We start from the raw sequence: 24,649 nt of genomic DNA on the forward strand, positions 1-24,649 counted from the left end.
CAAAAAAGCGATGATTCTATCAACTGTCTTTTCCTAAACGGAAAAGCACACACTCATACAAATACAAAAGATTAAAGCACATGCTAATTTGACTGTAAGCAAAGTAATAAGAATAAAATCAAAAGGTTTTCAGAACCTCTTAATACTGGCAGCAGTTGGATTTGAACCCATGCCTCATAAGTACACAAGTACATTGGATTATTTTTAAAATTTGTGCAGGTTGAAAAATAAACAAATCTCTAAGCACAAAAAAGCAATGATTCTAACATCTGTCTTTTCCTACACAGAAAAACACACACTCATACAAATGCAAAAGAAGATTAAAGCACATGTTAATTATTCTTTTAACAAAATCATAGCAATAAGATCAAAATGTTGTCAAAAACGTATAATAGTTGTAGCAGTAGGATTTCAACTTACGCCTCTGAGCTACTTAAAGTAACTGAAGAACATTTGACTATATTTAAATTTCTGTATTTTTGAAGATGAGAAATTTTCTATGCTCAAGGAAAAAGCAATGATTCTATAAACTGTCTTTTCCTTAAAAGAAAAGCACACGCTTATACAACTACAAAACAAGGTTAAAGCACATGCTAATTTGTGTGTTAGCAAAATCATAAAAATATGTTCAAAAGGTTAAAATACTGGCAGCAGTGGGATTTGAACCGACGCCTCAGACAGCCTTAGCACACACTCATAACAAAGTACATAAGAGCACATGCTAATTTGGCTGAAAGCAAAGTAATAAGATGAAAATGTTTTTAAATTCTCATAATATTGGCAGCAGTGGGATTTGAACCCACGCCTCGAAAGAGACTGGAGCCTAAATCCAGCTCCTTAGACCGCTCGGCCATGCTACCATTATTTACTGCGTAATGTAAGTTCCTTGGAGTAAGTGTAGTACATGTGAATACATTTCAAACTTGATCATGTTGGAATATGGGCAAGTATCTAAATATTTGGAGAAAGCAATGATTCTATCAAATGTTTTTTCTTAAACAGAAAAGCACACACTCATACCAAAGTACATAAAAGCATATGCTAATTTGACTGAAAGCAAAGCAATAAGATGAAAATGTTTTTAAATTCTTATAATATTGGCAGCAGTGGGATTTGAACCCACGCCTCCAAAGAGACTGGAGCCTTAATCCAGCGCCTTAGACCACTCGACCATTCTACCATATTTTTTTTCATGTTCAAGCAAGTTTTCTTAGAGTAAGTGAAGTACATTTAACTACATTTAAAATTGTGCATGTGGGAAAATGGGCATGTTTCTAAATATAAGGCCTGCTTCACACATCAGTTTTTTTTGGTCAATCAAAATCCGCTATAATGGCGGATAACGGATCCATTCCTGTACTGATCACAACGTTTGGCACCCGACCGTTATTTTATCGAATCAGTCAAAGGAAGAATTTTAAAGGAACCGCTGACTGGGGAAGGAGAGAGAGAGACTTAATTTGACTGTAAGCAAAGTAATAAGAATAAAATCAAAAGGTTTTCAGAACCTCTTAATACTGGCAGCAGTTGGATTTGAGCCCATGGGGGGAAAGAGAGAGAGAGAGAGAGAAAACAATGGCATATCTTTTTTTTGCAAGATGGCGGATTTTGACTGATGGATACAAACGGATGTGGGAAACAGGCCTTAGGAAAAAGCAATGGTTCTATCCACTGTCTTTTCCTTAGCAGAAAAGTACACAATCATACAAATACAAAAGTACATTGGAGCACACATTAATTTCACTGTTTGCAATATAAAAGAATGTGTTCAATAGCTTATGAAAACCTCCTCTTACTAACATCTGTGGGATTTGAACCCACACCTCAGAAGCACACAATTACAACAGACTATATTTCAAACTTGTGCATGTTGGAAAATAGACAAATCTCTAAACACAAAAAAGTGATGATTTAATCAACTGTCTTTTCCTAAACGGAAAAGCACACACTCATACAAATACAAAAGATTAAAGCACATGCTAATTTGACTGTAAGCAAAGTAATAAGAATAAAATCAAAAGGTTTTCAGAATCTCTTAATACTGGCAGCAGTTGGATTTGAACCCATGCCTCATAAGTACACAAGTACATTGGATTATTTTTAAAATTTGTGCAGGTTGAAAAATAAAAAAATCTCTAAGCACAAAAAAGCAATGATTCTAACATCTGTCTTTTCCTAAACAGAAAAACACACACTCATACAAATGCAAAAGAAGATTAAAGCACATGTTAATTATTCTTTTAACAAAATCATAGCAATAAGATCAAAATGTTGTCAAAAAAGTATAATAGTTGCAGCAGTAGGATTTCAACTTACGCCTCTGAGCTACTTAAAGTAACTGAAGAACATTTGACTATATTTAAATTTCTGTATTTTTGAAGATGAGAAAGTTTCTATGCTCAAGGAAATAGCAATGATTCTATAAACTGTCTTTTCCTTAAAAGAAAAGCACACGCTTATACAACTACAAAACAAGGTTAAAGCACATGCTAATTTGTGTGTTAGCAAAATGATAAAAATATGTTCAAAAGGTTAAAATACTGGCAGCAGTGGGATTTGAACCGACGCCTCAGACTGCCTTAGCACACACTCATAACAAAGTACATAAGAGCACATGCTAATTTGGCTGAAAGCAAAGTAATAAGATGAAAATGTTTTTAATTTCTCATAATATTGGCAGCAGTGGGACTTGAACCCACGCCTCAAAAGAGACTGGAGCCTAAAACCAGCGCCTTAGACCGCTCGGCCATGCTACCATCATTTACTGTGTGATGTAAGTTCCTTGGAGTAAGTGTAGTACATGTGAATACATTTCAAACTTGATAATGTTGGAATATGGGCAAGTATCTAAATATTTGGAGAAAGCAATGATTCTATCAAATGTTTTTTCTTAAACAGAAAAGCACACACTCATACCAAAGTACATAAAAGCATATGCTAATTTGACTGAAAGCAAAGCAATAAGATGAAAATGTTTTTAACTTCTTATAATATTGGCAGCAGTGGGTTTTGAACCCACACCTCCAAAGAGACTGGAGCCTTATTCCAGCGCCTTAGACCGCTCGGCCATGCTACCACATTTTTTTTCATGTTCAAGCAATTTTTGTTAGAGTAAGTGAAGTACATTTAACTACATTTAAAATTGTGCATGTGGGAAAATGGGCATGTTTCTAAATATAAGGCCTGCTTCACACATCAGTTTTTTTGGTCAGTCAAAATCCGCTATAATGGCGGATAACGGATCCGTTCCTGTACTGATCACAACGTTTGGCACTGGACCATTATTTTATCGAATCAGTCAAAGGAATAATTTTAAAGGAACCGCTGACTGGGGAAGGAGAGAGAGAGACTTAATTTGACTGTAAGCAAAGTAATAAAAATAAAATTAAAAGGTTTTCAGAACCTCTTAATACTGGCAGCAGTTGGATTTGAGCCCATGGGGGGGAAAGAGAGAGAGAGAGAGAAAAAAATGGCATATCTTTTTTTTGCACGATGGCGGATTTTGACTGATGGATACAAACGGATGTGGGAAACAGGCCTTAGGAAAAAGCAATGGTTCTATCCACTGTCTTTTCCTTAGCAGAAAAGTACACAATCATACAAATACAAAAGTACATTGGAGCACACATTAATTTCACTGTTTGCAATATAAAAGAATGCGTTCAATAGGTTATGAAAACCTCCTCTTACTAACATCTGTGGGATTTGCACCCACACCTCAGAAGCACACAATTACAACAGACTATATTTCAAACTTGTGCATGTTGGAAAATAGACAAATCTCTAAACACAAAAAAGCGATGATTCTATCAACTGTCTTTTCCTAAACGGAAAAGCACACACTCATACAAATACAAAAGATTAAAGCACATGCTAATTTGACTGTAAGCAAAGTAATAAGAATAAAATCAAAAGGTTTTCAGAAACTCTTAATACTGGCAGCAGTTGGATTTGAACCCATGCCTCATAAGTACACAAGTACATTGGATTATTTTTAAAATTTGTGCAGGTTGAAAAATAAAAAAATCTCTAAGCACAAAAAAGCAATGATTCTAACATCTGTCTTTTCCTAAACAGAAAAAAACACACTCATACAAATGCAAAAGAAGATTAAAGCACATGTTAATTATTCTTTTAACAAAATCATAGCAATAAGATCAAAATGTTGTCAAAAACGTATAATAGTTGCAGCAGTAGGATTTCAACTTACGCCTCTGAGCTACTTAAAGTAACTGAAGAACATTTGACTATATTTAAATTTCTGTATTTTTGAAGATGAGAAAGTTTCTATGCTCAAGGAAAAAGCAATGATTCTATAAACTGTCTTTTCCTTAAAAGAAAAGCACACGCTTATACAACTACAAAACAAGGTTAAAGCACATGCTAATTTGTGTGTTAGCAAAATCATTAAAATATGTTCAAAAGGTTAAAATACTGGCAGCAGTGGGATGTGAACCGACGCCTCAGACAGCCTTAGCACACACTCATAACAAAGTACATAAGAGCACATGCTAATTTGGCTGAAAGCAAAGTAATAAGATGAAAATGTTTTTAAATTCTCATAATATTGGCAGCAGTGGGATTTGAACCCACGCCTCGAAAGAGACTGGAGCCTAAATCCAGCTCCTTAGACCGCTCGGCCATGCTACCATTATTTACTGCGTAATGTAAGTTCCTTGGAGTAAGTGTAGTACATGTGAATACATTTCAAACTTGATCATGTTGGAATATGGGCAAGTATCTAAATATTTGGAGAAAGCAATGATTCTATCAAATGTTTTTTCTTAAACAGAAAAGCACACACTCATACCAAAGTACATAAAAGCATATGCTAATTTGACTGAAAGCAAAGCAATAAGATGAAAATGTTTTTAAATTCTTATAATATTGGCAGCAGTGGGATTTGAACCCACGCCTCCAAAGAGACTGGAGCCTTAATCCAGCGCCTTAGACCACTCGACCATTCTACCATATTTTTTTTCATGTTCAAGCAAGTTTTCTTAGAGTAAGTGAAGTACATTTAACTACATTTAAAATTGTGCATGTGGGAAAATGGGCATGTTTCTAAATATAAGGCCTGCTTCACACATCAGTTTTTTTTGGTCAATTAAAATCCGCTATAATGGCGGATAACGGATCCATTCCTGTACTGATCACAACGTTTGGCACCCGACCGTTATTTTATCGAATCAGTCAAAGGAAGAATTTTAAAGGAACCGCTGACTGGGGAAGGAGAGAGAGAGACTTAATTTGACTGTAAGCAAAGTAATAAAAATAAAATTAAAAGGTTTTCAGAACCTCTTAATACTGGCAGCAGTTGGATTTGAGCCCATGGGGGGGAAAGAGAGAGAGAGAGAGAAAAAAATGGCATATCTTTTTTTTGCACGATGGCGGATTTTGACTGATGGATACAAACGGATGTGGGAAACAGGCCTTAGGAAAAAGCAATGGTTCTATCCACTGTCTTTTCCTTAGCAGAAAAGTACACAATCATACAAATACAAAAGTACATTGGAGCACACATTAATTTCACTGTTTGCAATATAAAAGAATGTGTTCAATAGCTTATGAAAACCTCCTCTTACTAACATCTGTGGGATTTGAACCCACACCTCAGAAGCACACAATTACAACAGACTATATTTCAAACTTGTGCATGTTGGAAAATAGACAAATCTCTAAACACAAAAAAGTGATGATTTAATCAACTGTCTTTTCCTAAACGGAAAAGCACACACTCATACAAATACAAAAGATTAAAGCACATGCTAATTTGACTGTAAGCAAAGTAATAAGAATAAAATCAAAAGGTTTTCAGAATCTCTTAATACTGGCAGCAGTTGGATTTGAACCCATGCCTCATAAGTACACAAGTACATTGGATTATTTTTAAAATTTGTGCAGGTTGAAAAATAAAAAAATCTCTAAGCACAAAAAAGCAATGATTCTAACATCTGTCTTTTCCTAAACAGAAAAACACACACTCATACAAATGCAAAAGAAGATTAAAGCACATGTTAATTATTCTTTTAACAAAATCATAGCAATAAGATCAAAATGTTGTCAAAAAAGTATAATAGTTGCAGCAGTAGGATTTCAACTTACGCCTCTGAGCTACTTAAAGTAACTGAAGAACATTTGACTATATTTAAATTTCTGTATTTTTGAAGATGAGAAAGTTTCTATGCTCAAGGAAATAGCAATGATTCTATAAACTGTCTTTTCCTTAAAAGAAAAGCACACGCTTATACAACTACAAAACAAGGTTAAAGCACATGCTAATTTGTGTGTTAGCAAAATGATAAAAATATGTTCAAAAGGTTAAAATACTGGCAGCAGTGGGATTTGAACCGACGCCTCAGACTGCCTTAGCACACACTCATAACAAAGTACATAAGAGCACATGCTAATTTGGCTGAAAGCAAAGTAATAAGATGAAAATGTTTTTAATTTCTCATAATATTGGCAGCAGTGGGACTTGAACCCACGCCTCGAAAGAGACTGGAGCCTAAAACCAGCGCCTTAGACCGCTCGGCCATGCTACCATCATTTACTGTGTGATGTAAGTTCCTTGGAGTAAGTGTAGTACATGTGAATACATTTCAAACTTGATAATGTTGGAATATGGGCAAGTATCTAAATATTTGGAGAAAGCAATGATTCTATCAAATGTTTTTTCTTAAACAGAAAAGCACACACTCATACCAAAGTACATAAAAGCATATGCTAATTTGACTGAAAGCAAAGCAATAAGATGAAAATGTTTTTAACTTCTTATAATATTGGCAGCAGTGGGTTTTGAACCCATGCCTCCAAAGAGACTGGAGCCTTATTCCAGCGCCTTAGACCGCTCGGCCATGCTACCACATTTTTTTTCATGTTCAAGCAAGTTTTCTTAGAGTAAGTGAAGTACATTTAACTACATTTAAAATTGTGCATGTGGGAAAATGGGCATGTTTCTAAATATAAGGCCTGCTTCACACATCAGTTTTTTTGGTCAGTCAAAATCCGCTATAATGGCGGATAACGGATCCGTTCCTGTACTGATCACAACGTTTGGCACCGGACCGTTATTTTATCGAATCAGTCAAAGGAATAATTTTAAAGGAACCGCTGACTGGGGAAGGAGAGAGAGAGACTTAATTTGACTGTAAGCAAAGTAATAAAAATAAAATTAAAAGGTTTTCAGAACCTCTTAATACTGGCAGCAGTTGGATTTGAGCCCATGGGGGGGAAAGAGAGAGAGAGAGAGAGAAAAAAATGGCATATCTTTTTTTTGCACGATGGCGGATTTTGACTGATGGATACAAACGGATGTGGGAAACAGGCCTTAGGAAAAAGCAATGGTTCTATCCACTGTCTTTTCCTTAGCAGAAAAGTACACAATCATACAAATACAAAAGTACATTGGAGCACACATTAATTTCACTGTTTGCAATATAAAAGAATGCGTTCAATAGGTTATGAAAACCTCCTCTTACTAACATCTGTGGGATTTGCACCCACACCTCAGAAGCACACAATTACAACAGACTATATTTCAAACTTGTGCATGTTGGAAAATAGACAAATCTCTAAACACAAAAAAGCGATGATTCTATCAACTGTCTTTTCCTAAACGGAAAAGCACACACTCATACAAATACAAAAGATTAAAGCACATGCTAATTTGACTGTAAGCAAAGTAATAAGAATAAAATCAAAAGGTTTTCAGAAACTCTTAATACTGGCAGCAGTTGGATTTGAACCCATGCCTCATAAGTACACAAGTACATTGGATTATTTTTAAAATTTGTGCAGGTTGAAAAATAAACAAATCTCTAAGCACAAAAAAGCAATGATTCTAACATCTGTCTTTTCCTAAACAGAAAAAAACACACTCATACAAATGCAAAAGAAGATTAAAGCACATGTTAATTATTCTTTTAACAAAATCATAGCAATAAGATCAAAATGTTGTCAAAAACGTATAATAGTTGCAGCAGTAGGATTTCAACTTACGCCTCTGAGCTACTTAAAGTAACTGAAGAACATTTGACTATATTTAAATTTCTGTATTTTTGAAGATGAGAAAGTTTCTATGCTCAAGGAAAAAGCAATGATTCTATAAACTGTCTTTTCCTTAAAAGAAAAGCACACGCTTATACAACTACAAAACAAGGTTAAAGCACATGCTAATTTGTGTGTTAGCAAAATCATAAAAATATGTTCAAAAGGTAAAAATACTGGCAGCAGTGGGATTTGAACCGACGCCTCAGACAGCCTTAGCACACACTCATAACAAAGTACATAAGAGCACATGCTAATTTGGCTGAAAGCAAAGTAATAAGATGAAAATGTTTTTAAATTCTCATAATATTGGCAGCAGTGGGATTTAACCCACGCCTCGAAAGAGACTGGAGCCTAAATCCAGCGCCTTAGACCGCTCGGCCATGCTACCATTATTTACTGTGTGATGTAAGTTCCTTGGAGTAAGTGTAGTACATGTGAATACATTTCAAACTTGATAATGTTGGAATATGGGCAAGTATCTAAATATTTGGAGAAAGCAATGATTCTATCAAATGTTTTTTCTTAAACAGAAAAGCACACACTCATACCAAAGTACATAAAAGCATATGCTAATTTGACTGAAAGCAAAGCAATAAGATGAAAATGTTTTTAAATTCTTATAATATTGGCAGCAGTGGGATTTGAACCCACGCCTCCAAAGCGACTGGAGCCTTAATCCAGCACCTTAGACCGCTCGGCCATGCTTCCACATTTTATTTCATGTTCAAGCAAGTTTTCTTAGAGTAAGTGAAGTACATTTAACTACATTTAAAATTGTGCATGTGGGAAAATGGGCATGTTTCTAAATATAAGGCCTGTTTCACACATCAGTTTTTTTGGTCAGTCAAAATCCGCTATAATGGTGGATAGCGGATCCATTCCTGTACTGATCACAACGTTTGGCACCCGACCGTTATTTTATCGAATCAGTCAAAGGAAGAATTTTAAAGGAACCGCTGACTGGGGAAGGAGAGAGAGAGACTTAATTTGACTGTGAGCAAAGTAATAAGAATAAAATCATAAGGTTTTCAGAACCTCTTAATACTGGCAGCAGTTGGATTTGAGCCCATGGGGGGAAAGAGAGAGAGAGAAAGAGAAAACAATGGCATATCTTTTTTTTGCAAGATGGCGGATTTTGACTGATGGATACAAACGGATGTGGGAAACAGGCCTTAGGAAAAAGCAATGGTTCTATCCACTGTCTTTTCCTTGGCAGAAAAGTACACAATCATACAAATACAAAAGTACATTGGAGCACACATTAATTTCACTGTTTGCAATATAAAAGAATGCGTTCAATAGGTTATGAAAACCTCCTCTTACTAACATCTGTGGGATTTGAACCCACACCTCAGAAGCACACAATTACAACAGACTATATTTCAATCTTGTGCATGTTGGAAAATAGACAAATCTCTAAACACAAAAAAGCGATGATTCTATCAACTGTCTTTTCCTAAACGGAAAAGCACACACTCATACAAATACAAAAGATTAAAGCACATGCTAATTTGACTGTAAGCAAAGTAATAAGAATAAAATCAAAAGGTTTTCAGAACCTCTTAATACTGGCAGCAGTTGGATTTGAACCCATGCCTCATAAGTACACAAGTACATTGGATTATTTTTAAAATTTGTGCAGGTTGAAAAATAAACAAATCTCTAAGCACAAAAAAGCAATGATTCTAACATCTGTCTTTTCCTACACAGAAAAACACACACTCATACAAATGCAAAAGAAGATTAAAGCACATGTTAATTATTCTTTTAACAAAATCATAGCAATAAGATCAAAATGTTGTCAAAAACGTATAATAGTTGCAGCAGTAGGATTTCAACTTACGCCTCTGAGCTACTTAAAGTAACTGAAGAACATTTGACTATATTTAAATTTCTGTATTTTTGAAGATGAGAAATTTTCTATGCTCAAGGAAAAAGCAATGATTCTATAAACTGTCTTTTCCTTAAAAGAAAAGCACACGCTTATACAACTACAAAACAAGGTTAAAGCACATGCTAATTTGTGTGTTAGCAAAATCATAAAAATATGTTCAAAAGGTTAAAATACTGGCAGCAGTGGGATTTGAACCGACGCCTCAGACAGCCTTAGCACACACTCATAACAAAGTACATAAAAGCACATGCTAATTTGGCTGAAAGCAAAGTATTAAGATAAAAATGTTTTTAAATTCTCATAATATTGGCAGCAGTGGGATTTGAACCCACGCCTCGAAAGAGACTGGAGCCTAAATCCAGCGCCTTAGACCGCTCGGCTATGCTACCATCATTTACTGTGTGATGTAAGTTCCTTGGAGTAAGTGTAGTACATGTGAATACATTTCAAACTTGATCATGTTGTAATATGGGCAAGTATCTAAATATTTGGAGAAAGCAATGATTCTATCAAATGTTTTTTCTTAAACAGAAAAGCACACACTCAGACCAAAGTACATAAAAGCATATGCTAATTTGACTGAAAGCAAAGCAATAAGATGAAAATGTTTTTAAATTCTTATAATATTGGCAGCAGTGGGATTTGAACCCACGCCTCCAAAGAGACTGGAGCCTTAATCCAGCGACTTAGTCCGCTCGGCCATGCTACCACATTTTTTTTCATGTTCAAGCAAGTTTTCTTAGAGTAAGTGAAGTACATTTAACTACATTTAAAATTGTGCATGTGGGAAAATGGGCATGTTTCTAAATATAAGGCCTGCTTCACACATCAGTTTTTTTGGTCAGTCAAAATCCGCTATAATGGCGGATAATGGATCCGTTCCTGTACTGATCACAACGTTTGGCACCGGACCGTTATTTTATCGAATCAGTCAAAGGAATAGTTTTAAAGGAACCGCTGACTGGGGAGAGACTTAATTTGACTGTAAGCAAAGTAATAAGAATAAAATCAAAAGGTTTTCAGAACCTCTTAATACTGGCAGCAGTTGGATTTGAGCCCATGGGGGGAAAGAGAGAGAGAGAGAGAGAAAACAATGGCATATCTTTTTTTTGCAAGATGGCGGATTTTGACTGATGGATACAAACGGATGTGGGAAACAGGCCTTAGGAAAAAGCAATGGTTCTATCCACTGCATTTTCCTTAGCAGAAAAGTACACAATCATACAAATACAAAAGTACATTGGAGCACACATTAATTTCACTGTTTGCAATATAAAAGAATGCGTTCAATAGATTATGAAAACCTCCTCTTACTAACATCTGTGGGATTTGAACCCACACCTCAGAAGCACACAATTACAACAGACTATATTTCAATCTTGTGCATGTTGGAAAATAGACAAATCTCTAAACACAAAAAAGCGATGATTCTATCAACTGTCTTTTCCTAAACGGAAAAGCACACACTCATACAAATACAAAAGATTAAAGCACATGCTAATTTGACTGTAAGCAAAGTAATAAGAATAAAATCAAAAGGTTTTCAGAACCTCTTAATACTGGCAGCAGTTGGATTTGAACCCATGCCTCATAAGTACACAAGTACATTGGATTATTTTTAAAATTTGTGCAGGTTGAAAAATAAACAAATCTCTAAGCACAAAAAAGCAATGATTCTAACATCTGTCTTTTCCTACACAGAAAAACACACACTCATACAAATGCAAAAGAAGATTAAAGCACATGTTAATTATTATTTTAACAAAATCATAGCAATAAGATCAAAATGTTGTCAAAAACGTATAATAGTTGCAGCAGTAGGATTTCAACTTACGCCTCTGAGCTACTTAAAGTAACTGAAGAACATTTGACTATATTTAAATTTCTGTATTTTTGAAGATGAGAAATTTTCTATGCTCAAGGAAAAAGCAATGATTCTATAAACTGTCTTTTCCTTAAAAGAAAAGCACACGCTTATACAACTACAAAACAAGGTTAAAGCACATGCTAATTTGTGTGTTAGCAAAATCATAAAAATATGTTCAAAAGGTTAAAATACTGGCAGCAGTGGGATTTGAACCGACGCCTCAGACAGCCTTAGCACACTCATAACAAAGTACATAAGAGCACATGCTAATTTGGCTGAAATCAAAGTAATAAGATGAAAATGTTTTTAAATTCTCATAATATTGGCAGCAGTGGGATTTGAACCCACGCCTCGAAAGAGACTGGAGCCTAAATCCAGCGCCTTAGACCGCTCGGCCATGCTACCATCATTTACTGTGTGATGTAAGTTCCTTGGAGTAAGTGTAGTACATGTGAATACATTTCAAACTTGATCATGTTGGAATATGGGCAAGTATCTAAATATTTGGAGAAAGCAATGATTCTATCAAATGTTTTTTCTTAAACAGAAAAGCACACACTCAGACCAAAGTACATAAAAGCATATGCTAATTTGACTGAAAGCAAAGCAATAAGATGAAAATGTTTTTAACCTCTTATAATATTGGCAGCAGTGGGATTTGAACCCACCCCTCCAAAGAGACGGGAGCCTTAATCCAGCGCCTTAGACCGCTCGGCCATGTTACCACATTTATTTTCATGTTCAAGCAAGTTTTCTTAGAGTAAGTGAAGTACATTTAACTACATTTAAAATTGTGCATGTGGGAAAATGGGCATGTTTCTAAATATAAGGCCTGCTTCACACATCAGTTTTTTTGGTCAGTCAAAATCCGCTATAATGGCGGATAACGGATCCGTTCCTGTACTGATCACAACGTTTGGCACCGGACCGTTATTTTATCGAATCAGTCAAAGGAATAATTTTAAAGGATCCGCTGACTGGGGAAGGAGAGAGAGAGACTTCATTTGACTGTAAGCAAAGTAATAAGAATAAAATTAAAAGGTCTTCAGAACCTCTTAATACTGGCAGCAGTTGGATTTGAGCCCATGGGGGGAAAGAGAGAGAGAGAGAGAGAAAACAATGGCATATCTTTTTTTTGCAAGATGGCGGATTTTGACTGATGGATACAAACAGATGTGGGAAACAGGCCTTAGGAAAAAGCAATGGTTCTATCCACTGTCTTTTCCTTAGCACAAAAGTACACAATCATACAAATACAAAAGTACATTGGAGCACACATTAATTTCACTGTTTGCAATTTAAAAGAATGCGTTCAATAGGTTATGAAAACCTCCTCTTACTAACATCTGTGGGATTTGAACCCACACCTCAGAAGCACACAATTACAACAGACTATATTTCAAACTTGTGCATGTTGGAAAATAGAGAAATCTCTAAACACAAAAAAGCGATGATTCTATCAACTGTCTTTTCCTAAACGGAAAAGCACACACTCATACAAATACAAAAGATTAAAGCACATGCTAATTTGACTGTAAGCAAAGTAATAAGAATAAAATCAAAAGGTTTTCAGAACCTCTTAATACTGGCAGCAGCTGGATTTGAACCCATGCCTCATAAGTACACAAGTACATTGGATTGTTTTTAAAATTTGTGCAGGTTGAAAAATAAACAAATCTCTAAGCACAAAAAAGCAATGATTTTAACATCTGTCTTTTCCTAAACAGAAAAACACACACTCATACAAATGCAAAAGAAGATTAAAGCACATGTTAATTATTCTTTTAACAAAATCAAAGCAATAAGATCAAAATGTTGTCAAAAACGTATAATAGTTGCAGCAGTAGGATTTCAACTTACGCCTCTGAGCTACTTAAAGTAACTGAAGAACATTTGACTATATTTAAATTTCTGTATTTTTGAAGATGAGAAAGTTTCTATGCTCAAGGAAAAAGCAATGATTCTATAAACTGTCTTTTCCTTAAAAGAAAAGCACACGCTTATACAACTACAAAACAAGGTTAAAGCACATGCTAATTTGTGTGTTAGCAAAATCATTAAAATATGTTCAAAAGTTTAAAATAGTGGCAGCAGTGGGATGTGAACCGACGCCTCAGACAGCCTTAGCACACACTCATAACAAAGTACATAAGAGCACATGCTAATTTGGCTGAAAGCAAAGTAATAAGATGAAAATGTTTTTAAATTCTCATAATATTGGCAGCAGTGGGATTTGAACCCACGCCTCGAAAGAGACTGGAGCCTAAATCCAGCTCCTTAGACCGCTCGGCCATGCTACCATTATTTACTGCGTAATGTAAGTTCCTTGGAGTAAGTGTAGTACATGTGAATACATTTCAAACTTGATCATGTTGGAATATGGGCAAGTATCTAAATATTTGGAGAAAGCAATGATTCTATCAAATGTTTTTTCTTAAACAGAAAAGCACACACTCATACCAAAGTACATAAAAGCATATGCTAATTTGACTGAAAGCAAAGCAATAAGATGAAAATGTTTTTAAATTCTTATAATATTGGCAGCAGTGGGATTTGAACCCACGCCTCCAAAGCGACTGGAGCCTTAATCCAGCACCTTAGACCACTCGGCCATGCTTCCACATTTTATATCATGTTCAAGCAAGTTTTCTTAGAGTAAGTGAAGTACATTTAACTACATTTAAAATTGTGCATGTGGGAAAATGGGCATGTTTCTAAATATAAGGCCTGTTTCACACATCAGTTTTTTTGGTCAGTCAAAATCCGCTATAATGGCGGATAGCGGATCCATTCCTGTACTGATCACAACGTTTGGCACCGGACCGTTATTTTATCGAATCAGTCAAAGGAAGAATTTTAAAGGAACCGCTGACTGGGGAAGGAGAGAGAGAGACTTAATTTGACTGTAAGCAAAGTAATAAGAATAAAATCAAAAGGTTTTCAGAACCTCTTAATACTGGCAGCAGTTGGATTTGAGCCCATGGGGGGAAAGAGAGAGAGAGAAAGAGAAAACAATGGCATATCTTTTTTTTGCAAGATGGCGGATTTTGACTGATGGATACAAACGGATGTGGGAAACAGGCCTTAGGAAAAAGCAATGGTTCTATCCACTGTCTTTTCCTTGGCAGAAAAGTACACAATCATACAAATACAAAAGTACATTGGAGCACACATTAATTTCACTGTTTGCAATATAAAAGAATGCGTTCAATAGGTTATGAAAACCTCCTCTTACTAACATCTGTGGGATTTGAAGCCACACCTCAGAAGCACACAATTACAACAGACTATATTTCAATCTTGTGCATGTTGGAAAATAGACAAATCTCTAAACACAAAAAAGCAATGATTCTATCAACTGTCTTTTCCTAAACGGAAAAGCACACACTCATACAAATACAAAAGATTAAAGCACATGCTAATTTGACTGTAAGCAAAGTAATAAGAATAAAATCAAAAGGTTTTCAGAACCTCTTAATACTGGCAGCAGCTGGATTTGAACCCATGCCTCATAAGTACACAAGTACATTGGATTATTTTTAAAATTTGTGCAGGTTGAAAAATAAACAAATCTCTAAGCACAAAAAAGCAATGATTCTAACATCTGTCTTTTCCTACACAGAAAAACACACACTCATACAAATGCAAAAGAAGATTAAAGCACATGTTAATTATTCTTTTAACAAAATCATAGCAATAAGATCAAAATGTTGTCAAAAACGTATAATAGTTGCAGCAGTAGGATTTCAACTTACGCCTCTGAGCTACTTAAAGTAACTGAAGAACATTTGACTATATTTAAATTTCTGTATTTTTGAAGATGAGAAATTTTCTATGCTCAAGGAAAAAGCAATGATTCTATAAACTGTCTTTTCCTTAAAAGAAAAGCACACGCTTATACAACTACAAAACAAGGTTAAAGCACATGCTAATTTGTGTGTTAGCAAAATCATAAAAATATGTTCAAAAGGTTAAAATACTGGCAGCAGTGGGATTTGAACCGACGCCTCAGACAGCCTTAGCACACACTCATAACAAAGTACATAAGAGCACATGCTAATTTGGCTGAAAGCAAAGTAATAAGATAAAAATGTTTTTGAATTCTCATAATATTGGCAGCAGTGGGATTTGAACCCACGCCTCGAAAGAGACTGGAGCCTGAATCCAGCGCCTTAGACCGCTCGGCTATGCTACCATCATTTACTGTGTGATGTAAGTTCCTTGGAGTAAGTGTAGTACATGTGAATACATTTCAAACTTGATCATGTTGTAATATGGGCAAGTATCTAAATATTTGGAGAAAGCAATGATTCTATCAAATGTTTTTTCTTAAACAGAAAAGCACACACTCAGACCAAAGTACATAAAAGCATATGCTAATTTGACTGAAAGCAAAGCAATAAGATGAAAATGTTTTTAAATTCTTATAATATTGGCAGCAGTAGGATTTGAACCCACGCCTCCAAAGAGACTGGAGCCTTAATCCAGCGCCTTAGTCCGCTCGGCCATGCTACCACTTTTTTTTCATGTTCAAGCAAGTTTTCTTAGAGTAAGTGAAGTACATTTAACTACATTTAAAATTGTGCATGTGGGAAAATGGGCATGTTTCTAAATATAAGGCCTGCTTCACACATCAGTTTTTTTGGTCAGTCAAAATCCGCTATAATGGCGGATAACGGATCCGTTCCTGTACTGATCACAACGTTTGGCACCGGACCGTTATTTTATCGAATCAGTCAAAGGAATAGTTTTAAAGGAACCGCTGACTGGGGAAGGAGAGAGAGAGACTTAATTTGACTGTAAGGAAAGTAATAAGAATAAAATCAAAAGGTTTTCAGAACCTCTTAATACTGGCAGCAGTTGGATTTGAGCCCATGGGGGGAAAGAGAGAGAGAGAGAGAGAAAACAATGGCATATCTTTTTTTTGCAAGATGGCGGATTTTGACTGATGGATACAAACGGATGTGGGAAACAGGGCTTAGGAAAAAGCAATGGTTCTATCCACTGTCTTTTCCTTAGCAGAAAAGTACACAATCATACAATTACAAAAGTACATTGGAACACACATTAATTTCACTGTTTGCAATGTAAAAGAATGCGTTCAATAGGTTATGAAAACCTCCTCTTACTAACATCTGTGGGATTTGAACCCACACCTCAGAAGCACACAATTACAACAGACTATATTTCAAACTTGTGCATGTTGGAAAATAGACAAATCTCTAAACACAAAAAAGCGATGATTCTATCAACTGTCTTTTCCTAAACGGAAAAGCACACACTCATACAAATACAAAAGATTAAAGCACATGCTAATTTGACTGTAAGCAAAGTAATAAGAATAAAATCAAAAGGTTTTCAGAACCTCTTAATACTGGCAGCAGCTGGATTTGAACCCATGCCTCATAAGTACACAAGTACATTGGATTATTTTTAAAATTTGTGCAGGTTGAAAAATAAACAAATCTCTAAGCACAAAAAAGCAATGATTCTAACATCTGTCTTTTCCTAAACAGAAAAACACACACTCATACAAATGCAAAAGAAGATTAAAGCACATGTTAATTATTCTTTTAACAAAATCATAGCAATAAGATCAAAATGTTGTCAAAAACGTATAATAGTTGCAGCAGTAGGATTTCAACTTACGCCTCTGAGCTACTTAAAGTAACTGAAGAACATTTGACTATATTTAAATTTCTGTATTTTTGAAGATGAGAAAGTTTCTATGCTCAAGGAAAAAGCAATGATTCTATAAACTGTCTTTTCCTTAAAAGAAAAGCACACGCTTATACAACTACAAAACAAGGTTAAAGCACATGCTAATTTGTGTGTTAGCAAAATGATAAAAATATGTTCAAAAGGTTAAAATACTGGCAGCAGTGGGATTTGAACCGACGCCTCAGACTGCCTTAGCACACACTCATAACAAAGTACATAAGAGCACATGCTAATTTGGCTGAAAGCAAAGTAATAAGATGAAAATGTTTTTAATTTCTCATAATATTGGCAGCAGTGGGACTTGAACCCACGCCTCGAAAGAGACTGGAGCCTAAAACCAGCGCCTTAGACCGCTCGGCCATGCTACCATCATTTACTGAGTGATGTAAGTTCCTTGGAGTAAGTGTAGTACATGTGAATACATTTCAAACTTGATAATGTTGGAATATGGGCAAGTATCTAAATATTTGGAGAAAGCAATGATTCTATCAAATGTTTTTTCTTAAACAGAAAAGCACACACTCATACCAAAGTACATAAAAGCATATGCTAATTTGACTGAAAGCAAAGCAATAAGATGAAAATGTTTTTAACTTCTTATAATATTGGCAGCAGTGGGTTTTGAACCCACGCCTCCAAAGAGACTGGAGCCTTATTCCAGCGCCTGAGACCGCCCGGCCATGCTACCACATTTTTTTTCATGTTCAAGCAAGTTTTCTTAGAGTAAGTGAAGTACATTTAACTACATTTAAAATTGTGCATGTGGGAAAATGGGCATGTTTCTAAATATAAGGCCTGCTTCACACATCAGTTTTTTTGGTCAGTCAAAATCCGCTATAATGGCGGATAACGGATCCGTTCCTGTACTGATCACAACGTTTGGCACCGGACCGTTATTTTATCGAATCAGTCAAAGGAATAATTTTAAAGGAACCGCTGACTGGGGAAGGAGAGAGAGAGACTTAATTTGACTGTAAGCAAAGTAATAAAAATAAAATTAAAAGGTTTTCAGAACCTCTTAATACTGGCAGCAGTTGGATTTGAGCCCATGGGGGGGAAAGAGAGAGAGAGAGAGAAAAAAATGGCATATCTTTTTTTGCACGATGGCGGATTTTGACTGATGGATACAAACGGATGTGGGAAACAGGCCTTAGGAAAAAGCAATGGTTCTATCCACTGTCTTTTCCTTAGCAGAAAAGTACACAATCATACAAATACAAAAGTACATTGGAGCACACATTAATTTCACTGTTTGCAATATAAAAGAATGCATTCAATAGGTTATGAAAACCTCCTCTTACTAACATCTGTGGGATTTGCACCCACACCTCAGAAGCACACAATTACAACAGACTATATTTCAAACTTGTGCATGTTGGAAAATAGACAAATCTCTAAACACAAAAAAGCGATGATTCTATCAACTGTCTTTTCCTAAACGGAAAAGCACACACTCATACAAATACAAAAGATTAAAGCACATGCTAATTTGACTGTAAGCAAAGTAATAAGAATAAAATCAAAAGGTTTTCAGAAACTCTTAATACTGGCAGCAGTTGGATTTGAACCCATGCCTCATAAGTACACAAGTACATTGGATTATTTTTAAAATTTGTGCAGGTTGAAAAATAAACAAATCTCTAAGCACAAAAAAGCAATGATTCTAACATCTGTCTTTTCCTAAACAGAAAAAAACACACTCATACAAATGCAAAAGAAGATTAAAGCACATGTTAATTATTCTTTTAGCAAAATCATAGCAATAAGATCAAAATGTTGTCAAAAACGTATAATAGTTGCAGCAGTAGGATTTCAACTTACGCCTCTGAGCTACTTAAAGTAACTGAAGAACATTTGACTATATTTAAATTTCTGTATTTTTGAAGATGAGAAAGTTTCTATGCTCAAGGAAAAAGCAATGATTCTATAAACTGTCTTTTCCTTAAAAGAAAAGCACACGCTTATACAACTACAAAACAAGGTTAAAGCACATGCTAATTTGTGTGTTAGCAAAATCATAAAAATATGTTCAATAGGTAAAAATACTGGCAGCAGTGGGATTTGAACCGACGCCTCAGACAGCCTTAGCACACACTCATAACAAAGTACATAAGAGCACATGCTAATTTGGCTGAAAGCAAAGTAATAAGATGAAAATGTTTTTAAATTCTCATAATATTGGCAGCAGTGGGATTTGAACCCACGCCTCGAAAGAGACTGGAACCTAAATCCAGCGCCTTAGACCGCTCGGCCATGCTACCATTATTTACTGTGTGATGTAAGTTCCTTGGAGTAAGTGTAGTACATGTGAATACATTTCAAACTTGATCATGTTGGAATATGGGCAAGTATCTAAATATTTGGAGAAAGCAATGATTCTATCAAATGTTTTTTCTTAAACAGAAAAGCACACACTCAGACCAAAGTACATAAAAGCATATGCTAATTTGACTGAAAGCAAAGCAATAAGATGAAAATGTTTTTAAATTCTTATAATATTAGCAGCAGTGGGATTTGAACCCACGCCTCCAAAGAGACTGGAGCCTTAATCCAGCGACTTAGTCCGCTCGGCCATGCTACCACATTTTTTTTCATGTTCAAGCAAGTTTTCTTAGAGTAAGTGAAGTACATTTAACTACATTTAAAATTGTGCATGTGGGAAAATGGGCATGTTTCTAAATATAAGGCCTGCTTCACACATCAGTTTTTTTGGTCAGTCAAAATCCGCTATAATGGCGGATAATGGATCCGTTCCTGTACTGATCACAACGTTTGGCACCGGACCGTTATTTTATCGAATCAGTCAAAGGAATAGTTTTAAAGGAACCGCTGACTGGGGAGAGACTTAATTTGACTGTAAGCAAAGTAATAAGAATAAAATCAAAAGGTTTTCAGAACCTCTTAATACTGGCAGCAGTTGGATTTGAGCCCATGGGGGGAAAGAGAGAGAGAGAGAGAGAGAAAACAATGGCATATCTTTTTTTTGCAAGATGGCGGATTTTGACTGATGGATACAAACGGATGTGGGAAACAGGCCTTAGGAAAAAGCAATGGTTCTATCCACTGCCTTTTCCTTAGCAGAAAAGTACACAATCATACAAATACAAAAGTACATTGGAGCACACATTAATTTCACTGTTTGCAATATAAAAGAATGCGTTCAATAGATTATGAAAACCTCCTCTTACTAACATCTGTGGGATTTGAACCCACACCTCAGAAGCACACAATTACAACAGACTATATTTCAATCTTGTGCATGTTGGAAAATAGACAAATATCTAAACACAAAAAAGCGATGATTCTATCAACTGTCTTTTCCTAAACGGAAAAGCACACACTCATACAAATACAAAAGATTAAAGCACATGCTAATTTGACTGTAAGCAAAGTAATAAGAATAAAATCAAAAGGTTTTCAGAACCTCTTAATACTGGCAGCAGTTGGATTTGAACCCATGCCTCATAAGTACACAAGTACATTGGATTATTTTTAAAATTTGTGCAGGTTGAAAAATAAACAAATCTCTAAGCACAAAAAAGCAATGATTCTAACATCTGTCTTTTCCTACACAGAAAAACACACACTCATACAAATGCAAAAGAAGATTAAAGCACATGTTAATTATTCTTTTAACAAAATCATAGCAATAAGATCAAAATGTTGTCAAAAACGTATAATAGTTGCAGCAGTAGGATTTCAACTTACGCCTCTGAGCTACTTAAAGTAACTGAAGAACATTTGACTATATTTAAATTTCTGTATTTTTGAAGATGAGAAATTTTCTATGCTCAAGGAAAAAGCAATGATTCTATAAACTGTCTTTTCCTTAAAAGAAAAGCACACGCTTATACAACTACAAAACAAGGTTAAAGCACATGCTAATTTGTGTGTTAGCAAAATCATAAAAATATGTTCAAAAGGTTAAAATACTGGCAGCAGTGGGATTTGAACCGACGCCTCAGACAGCCTTAGCACACACTCATAACAAAGTACATAAGAGCACATGCTAATTTGGCTGAAATCAAAGTAATAAGATGAAAATGTTTTTAAATTCTCATAATATTGGTAGCAGTGGGATTTGAACCCACGCCTCGAAAGAGACTGGAGCCTAAATCCAGCGCCTTAGACCGCTCGGCCATGCTACCATCATTTACTGTGTGATGTAAGTTCCTTGGAGTAAGTGTAGTACATGTGAATACATTTCAAACTTGATCATGTTGGAATATGGGCAAGTATCTAAATATTTGGAGAAAGCAATGATTCTATCAAATGTTTTTTCTTAAACAGAAAAGCACACACTCAGACCAAAGTACATAAAAGCATATGCTAATTTGACTGAAAGCAAAGCAATAAGATGAAAATGTTTTTAAATTCTTATAATATTAGCAGCAGTGGGATTTGAACCCACCCCTCCAAAGAGACTGGAGCCTTAATCCAGCGCCTTAGACCGCTCGGCCATGCTACCACATTTTTTATCATGTTCAAGCAAGTTTTCTTAGAGTAAGTGAAGTACATTTAACTACATTTAAAATTGTGCATGTGGGAAAATGGGCATGTTTCTAAATATAAGGCCTGCTTCACACATCAGTTTTTTTGGTCAGTCAAAATCCGCTATAATGGCGGATAACGGATCCGTTCCTGTACTGATCACAACGTTTGGCACCGTACCGTTATTTTATCGAATCAGTCAAAGGAATAATTTTAAAGGAACCGCTGACTGGGGAAGGAGAGAGAGAGACTTAATTTGACTGTAAGCAAAGTAATAAAAATAAAATTAAAAGGTTTTCAGAACCTCTTAATACTGGCAGCAGTTGGATTTGAGCCCATGGGGGGGGAAAAGAGAGAGAAGAGAGAGAGAGAGAGAGAGAGAGAGAGAGAGAGAGAGAGAGAGAGAGAGAGAGAGAGAGAGAGAGAGAGAGAGAGAAAACAATGGCATATCTTTTTTTTGCAAGATGGCGGATTTTGACTGATGGATACAAACGGATGTGGGAAACAGGCCTTAGGAAAAAGCAGTGGTTCTATCCACTGTATTTTCCTTAGCAGAAAAGTACACAATCATACAATTACAAAAGTACATTGGAGCACACTTTAATTTCACTGTTTGCAATATAAAAGAATGCGTTCAATAGGTTATGAAAACCTCCTCTTACTAACATCTGTGGGATTTGAACCCACACCTCAGAAGCACACAATTACAACAGACTATATTTCAAACTTGTGCATGTTGGAAAATAGACAAATCTCTAAACACAAAAAAGCGATGATTCTATCAACTGTCTTTTCCTAAACGGAAAAGCACACACTCATACAAATACAAAAGATTAAAGCACATGCTAATTTGACTGTAAGCAAAGTAATAAGAATAAAATCAAAAGGTTTTCAGAACCTCTTAATACTGGCAGCAGTTGGATTTGAACCCATGCCTCATAAGTACACAAGTACATTGGATTATTTTTAAAATTTGTGCAGGTTGAAAAATAAACAAATCTCTAAGCACAAAAAAGCAATGATTCTAACATCTGTCTTTTCCTAAACAGAAAAACACACACTCATACAAATGCAAAAGAAGATTAAAGCACATGTTAATTATTCTTTTAACAAAATCATAGCAATAAGATCAAAATGTTGTCAAAAACGTATAATAGTTGCAGCAGTAGGATTTCAACTTACGCCTCTGAGCTACTTAAAGTAACTGAAGAACATTTGACTATATTTAAATTTCTGTATTTTTGAAGATGAGAAAGTTTCTATGCTCAAGGAAAAAGCAATGATTCTATAAACTGTCTTTTCCTTAATAGAAAAGCACAAGCTTATACAACTACAAAACAAGGTTAAAGCACATGCTAATTTGTGTTTTAGCAAAATCATAAAAATATGTTCAAAAGGTTAAAATACTGGCAGCAGTGGGATTTGAACCGACGCCTCAGACAGCCTTGGCACACACTCATAACAAAGTACATAAGAGCACATGCTAATTTGGCTGAAAGCAAAGTAATAAGATGAAAATGTTTTTAAATTCTCATAATATTGGCAGCAGTGGGATTTGAACCCACGCCTCGAAAGAGACTGGAGCCTAGATCCAGCGCCTTAGACCGCTCGGCCATGCTACCATCATTTACTGTGTGATGTAAGTTCCTTGGAGTAAGTGTAGTACATGTGAATACATTTCAAACTTGATGATGTTGGAATATGGGCAAGTATCTAAATATTTGGAGAAAGCAATGATTCTATCAAATTTTTTTCTTAAACAGAAAAGCACACACTCAGACCAAAGTACATAAAAGCATATGCTAATTTGACTGAAAGCAAAGCAATAAGATGAAAATGTTTTTAAATTCTTATAATATTAGCAGCAGTGGGATTTGAACCCACCCCTCCAAAGAGACTGGAGCCTTAATCCAGCGCCTTAGACCGCTCGGCCATGCTACCACATTTTTTATCATGTTCAAGCAAGTTTTCTTAGAGTAAGTGAAGTACATTTAACTACATTTAAAATTGTGCATGTGGGAAAATGGGCATGTTTCTAAATATAAGGCCTGCTTCACACATCAGTTTTTTTGGTCAGTCAAAATCCGCTATAATGGCGGATAACGGATCCGTTCCTGTACTGATCACAACGTTTGGCACCGGACCGTTATTTTATCGAATCAGTCAAAGGAATAATTTTAAAGGAACCGCTGACTGGGGAAGGAGAGAGAGAGACTTAATTTGACTGTAAGCAAAGTAATAAAAATAAAATTAAAAGGTTTTCAGAACCTCTTAATACTGGCAGCAGTTGGATTTGAGCCCATGGGGGGGGAAAAGAGAGAGAAAGAGAGGAGAGAGAGAGAGAGAGAGAGAGAGAGAGAGAGAGAGAGAGAGAGAGAGAGAGAGAGAGAGAGAGAGAGAGAGAAAACAATGGCATATCTTTTTTTTGCAAGATGGCGGATTTTGACTGATGGATACAAACGGATGTGGGAAACAGGCCTTAGGAAAAAGCAGTGGTTCTATCCACTGTATTTTCCTTAGCAGAAAAGTACACAATCATACAAATACAAAAGTACATTGGAGCACACTTTAATTTCACTGTTTGCAATATAAAAGAATGCGTTCAATAGGTTATGAAAACCTCC

At 35.6% G+C, this 24,649-nt stretch overlaps 25 non-coding genes across 25 annotated transcripts; all 25 read right to left on the minus strand.

Moving 5' to 3' along the window:
• Positions 1–778: 778 nt before the first annotated feature.
• On the minus strand, positions 779–860 carry TRNAL-UAG (transfer RNA leucine (anticodon UAG)). Its single transcript has one exon. It is a non-coding gene; the product is annotated as a tRNA-Leu (tRNA).
• A 238-nt stretch (positions 861–1,098) lies between these two features.
• Positions 1,099–1,180, minus strand: TRNAL-AAG (transfer RNA leucine (anticodon AAG)). The gene has a single exon. It is a non-coding gene; the product is annotated as a tRNA-Leu (tRNA).
• A 1,494-nt stretch (positions 1,181–2,674) lies between these two features.
• TRNAL-UAG (transfer RNA leucine (anticodon UAG)) lies at positions 2,675–2,756 on the minus strand. The gene has a single exon. It is a non-coding gene; the product is annotated as a tRNA-Leu (tRNA).
• Positions 2,757–2,994: 238 nt separating this feature from the next.
• On the minus strand, positions 2,995–3,076 carry TRNAL-AAG (transfer RNA leucine (anticodon AAG)). Its single transcript has one exon. It is a non-coding gene; the product is annotated as a tRNA-Leu (tRNA).
• A 1,492-nt stretch (positions 3,077–4,568) lies between these two features.
• TRNAL-UAG (transfer RNA leucine (anticodon UAG)) lies at positions 4,569–4,650 on the minus strand. The gene has a single exon. It is a non-coding gene; the product is annotated as a tRNA-Leu (tRNA).
• Positions 4,651–4,888: 238 nt separating this feature from the next.
• On the minus strand, positions 4,889–4,970 carry TRNAL-AAG (transfer RNA leucine (anticodon AAG)). Its single transcript has one exon. It is a non-coding gene; the product is annotated as a tRNA-Leu (tRNA).
• Positions 4,971–6,463: 1,493 nt separating this feature from the next.
• Positions 6,464–6,545, minus strand: TRNAL-UAG (transfer RNA leucine (anticodon UAG)). Its single transcript has one exon. It is a non-coding gene; the product is annotated as a tRNA-Leu (tRNA).
• Positions 6,546–6,783: 238 nt separating this feature from the next.
• On the minus strand, positions 6,784–6,865 carry TRNAL-AAG (transfer RNA leucine (anticodon AAG)). Its single transcript has one exon. It is a non-coding gene; the product is annotated as a tRNA-Leu (tRNA).
• Positions 6,866–8,359: 1,494 nt separating this feature from the next.
• TRNAL-UAG (transfer RNA leucine (anticodon UAG)) lies at positions 8,360–8,440 on the minus strand. Its single transcript has one exon. It is a non-coding gene; the product is annotated as a tRNA-Leu (tRNA).
• Positions 8,441–8,678: 238 nt separating this feature from the next.
• On the minus strand, positions 8,679–8,760 carry TRNAL-AAG (transfer RNA leucine (anticodon AAG)). The gene has a single exon. It is a non-coding gene; the product is annotated as a tRNA-Leu (tRNA).
• Positions 8,761–10,253: 1,493 nt separating this feature from the next.
• Positions 10,254–10,335, minus strand: TRNAL-UAG (transfer RNA leucine (anticodon UAG)). The gene has a single exon. It is a non-coding gene; the product is annotated as a tRNA-Leu (tRNA).
• Positions 10,336–10,573: 238 nt separating this feature from the next.
• TRNAL-AAG (transfer RNA leucine (anticodon AAG)) lies at positions 10,574–10,655 on the minus strand. Its single transcript has one exon. It is a non-coding gene; the product is annotated as a tRNA-Leu (tRNA).
• Positions 10,656–12,136: 1,481 nt separating this feature from the next.
• TRNAL-UAG (transfer RNA leucine (anticodon UAG)) lies at positions 12,137–12,218 on the minus strand. Its single transcript has one exon. It is a non-coding gene; the product is annotated as a tRNA-Leu (tRNA).
• A 238-nt stretch (positions 12,219–12,456) lies between these two features.
• TRNAL-AAG (transfer RNA leucine (anticodon AAG)) lies at positions 12,457–12,538 on the minus strand. The gene has a single exon. It is a non-coding gene; the product is annotated as a tRNA-Leu (tRNA).
• Positions 12,539–14,031: 1,493 nt separating this feature from the next.
• Positions 14,032–14,113, minus strand: TRNAL-UAG (transfer RNA leucine (anticodon UAG)). The gene has a single exon. It is a non-coding gene; the product is annotated as a tRNA-Leu (tRNA).
• A 238-nt stretch (positions 14,114–14,351) lies between these two features.
• On the minus strand, positions 14,352–14,433 carry TRNAL-AAG (transfer RNA leucine (anticodon AAG)). The gene has a single exon. It is a non-coding gene; the product is annotated as a tRNA-Leu (tRNA).
• A 1,493-nt stretch (positions 14,434–15,926) lies between these two features.
• On the minus strand, positions 15,927–16,008 carry TRNAL-CAG (transfer RNA leucine (anticodon CAG)). Its single transcript has one exon. It is a non-coding gene; the product is annotated as a tRNA-Leu (tRNA).
• A 238-nt stretch (positions 16,009–16,246) lies between these two features.
• Positions 16,247–16,328, minus strand: TRNAL-AAG (transfer RNA leucine (anticodon AAG)). The gene has a single exon. It is a non-coding gene; the product is annotated as a tRNA-Leu (tRNA).
• A 1,492-nt stretch (positions 16,329–17,820) lies between these two features.
• Positions 17,821–17,902, minus strand: TRNAL-UAG (transfer RNA leucine (anticodon UAG)). Its single transcript has one exon. It is a non-coding gene; the product is annotated as a tRNA-Leu (tRNA).
• A 1,811-nt stretch (positions 17,903–19,713) lies between these two features.
• On the minus strand, positions 19,714–19,795 carry TRNAL-UAG (transfer RNA leucine (anticodon UAG)). Its single transcript has one exon. It is a non-coding gene; the product is annotated as a tRNA-Leu (tRNA).
• Positions 19,796–20,033: 238 nt separating this feature from the next.
• On the minus strand, positions 20,034–20,115 carry TRNAL-AAG (transfer RNA leucine (anticodon AAG)). The gene has a single exon. It is a non-coding gene; the product is annotated as a tRNA-Leu (tRNA).
• A 1,485-nt stretch (positions 20,116–21,600) lies between these two features.
• TRNAL-UAG (transfer RNA leucine (anticodon UAG)) lies at positions 21,601–21,682 on the minus strand. The gene has a single exon. It is a non-coding gene; the product is annotated as a tRNA-Leu (tRNA).
• Positions 21,683–21,920: 238 nt separating this feature from the next.
• On the minus strand, positions 21,921–22,002 carry TRNAL-AAG (transfer RNA leucine (anticodon AAG)). The gene has a single exon. It is a non-coding gene; the product is annotated as a tRNA-Leu (tRNA).
• Positions 22,003–23,565: 1,563 nt separating this feature from the next.
• Positions 23,566–23,647, minus strand: TRNAL-UAG (transfer RNA leucine (anticodon UAG)). Its single transcript has one exon. It is a non-coding gene; the product is annotated as a tRNA-Leu (tRNA).
• A 237-nt stretch (positions 23,648–23,884) lies between these two features.
• Positions 23,885–23,966, minus strand: TRNAL-AAG (transfer RNA leucine (anticodon AAG)). Its single transcript has one exon. It is a non-coding gene; the product is annotated as a tRNA-Leu (tRNA).
• Positions 23,967–24,649: the final 683 nt, after the last annotated feature.

Source organism: Dendrobates tinctorius, unplaced genomic scaffold, assembly GCF_039654945.1.
Source record: "Dendrobates tinctorius isolate UK_male_01 unplaced genomic scaffold, ASM3965494v1 ptg000047l, whole genome shotgun sequence".
NCBI classification, from domain to species: Eukaryota; Metazoa; Chordata; class Amphibia; order Anura; family Dendrobatidae; genus Dendrobates; species Dendrobates tinctorius.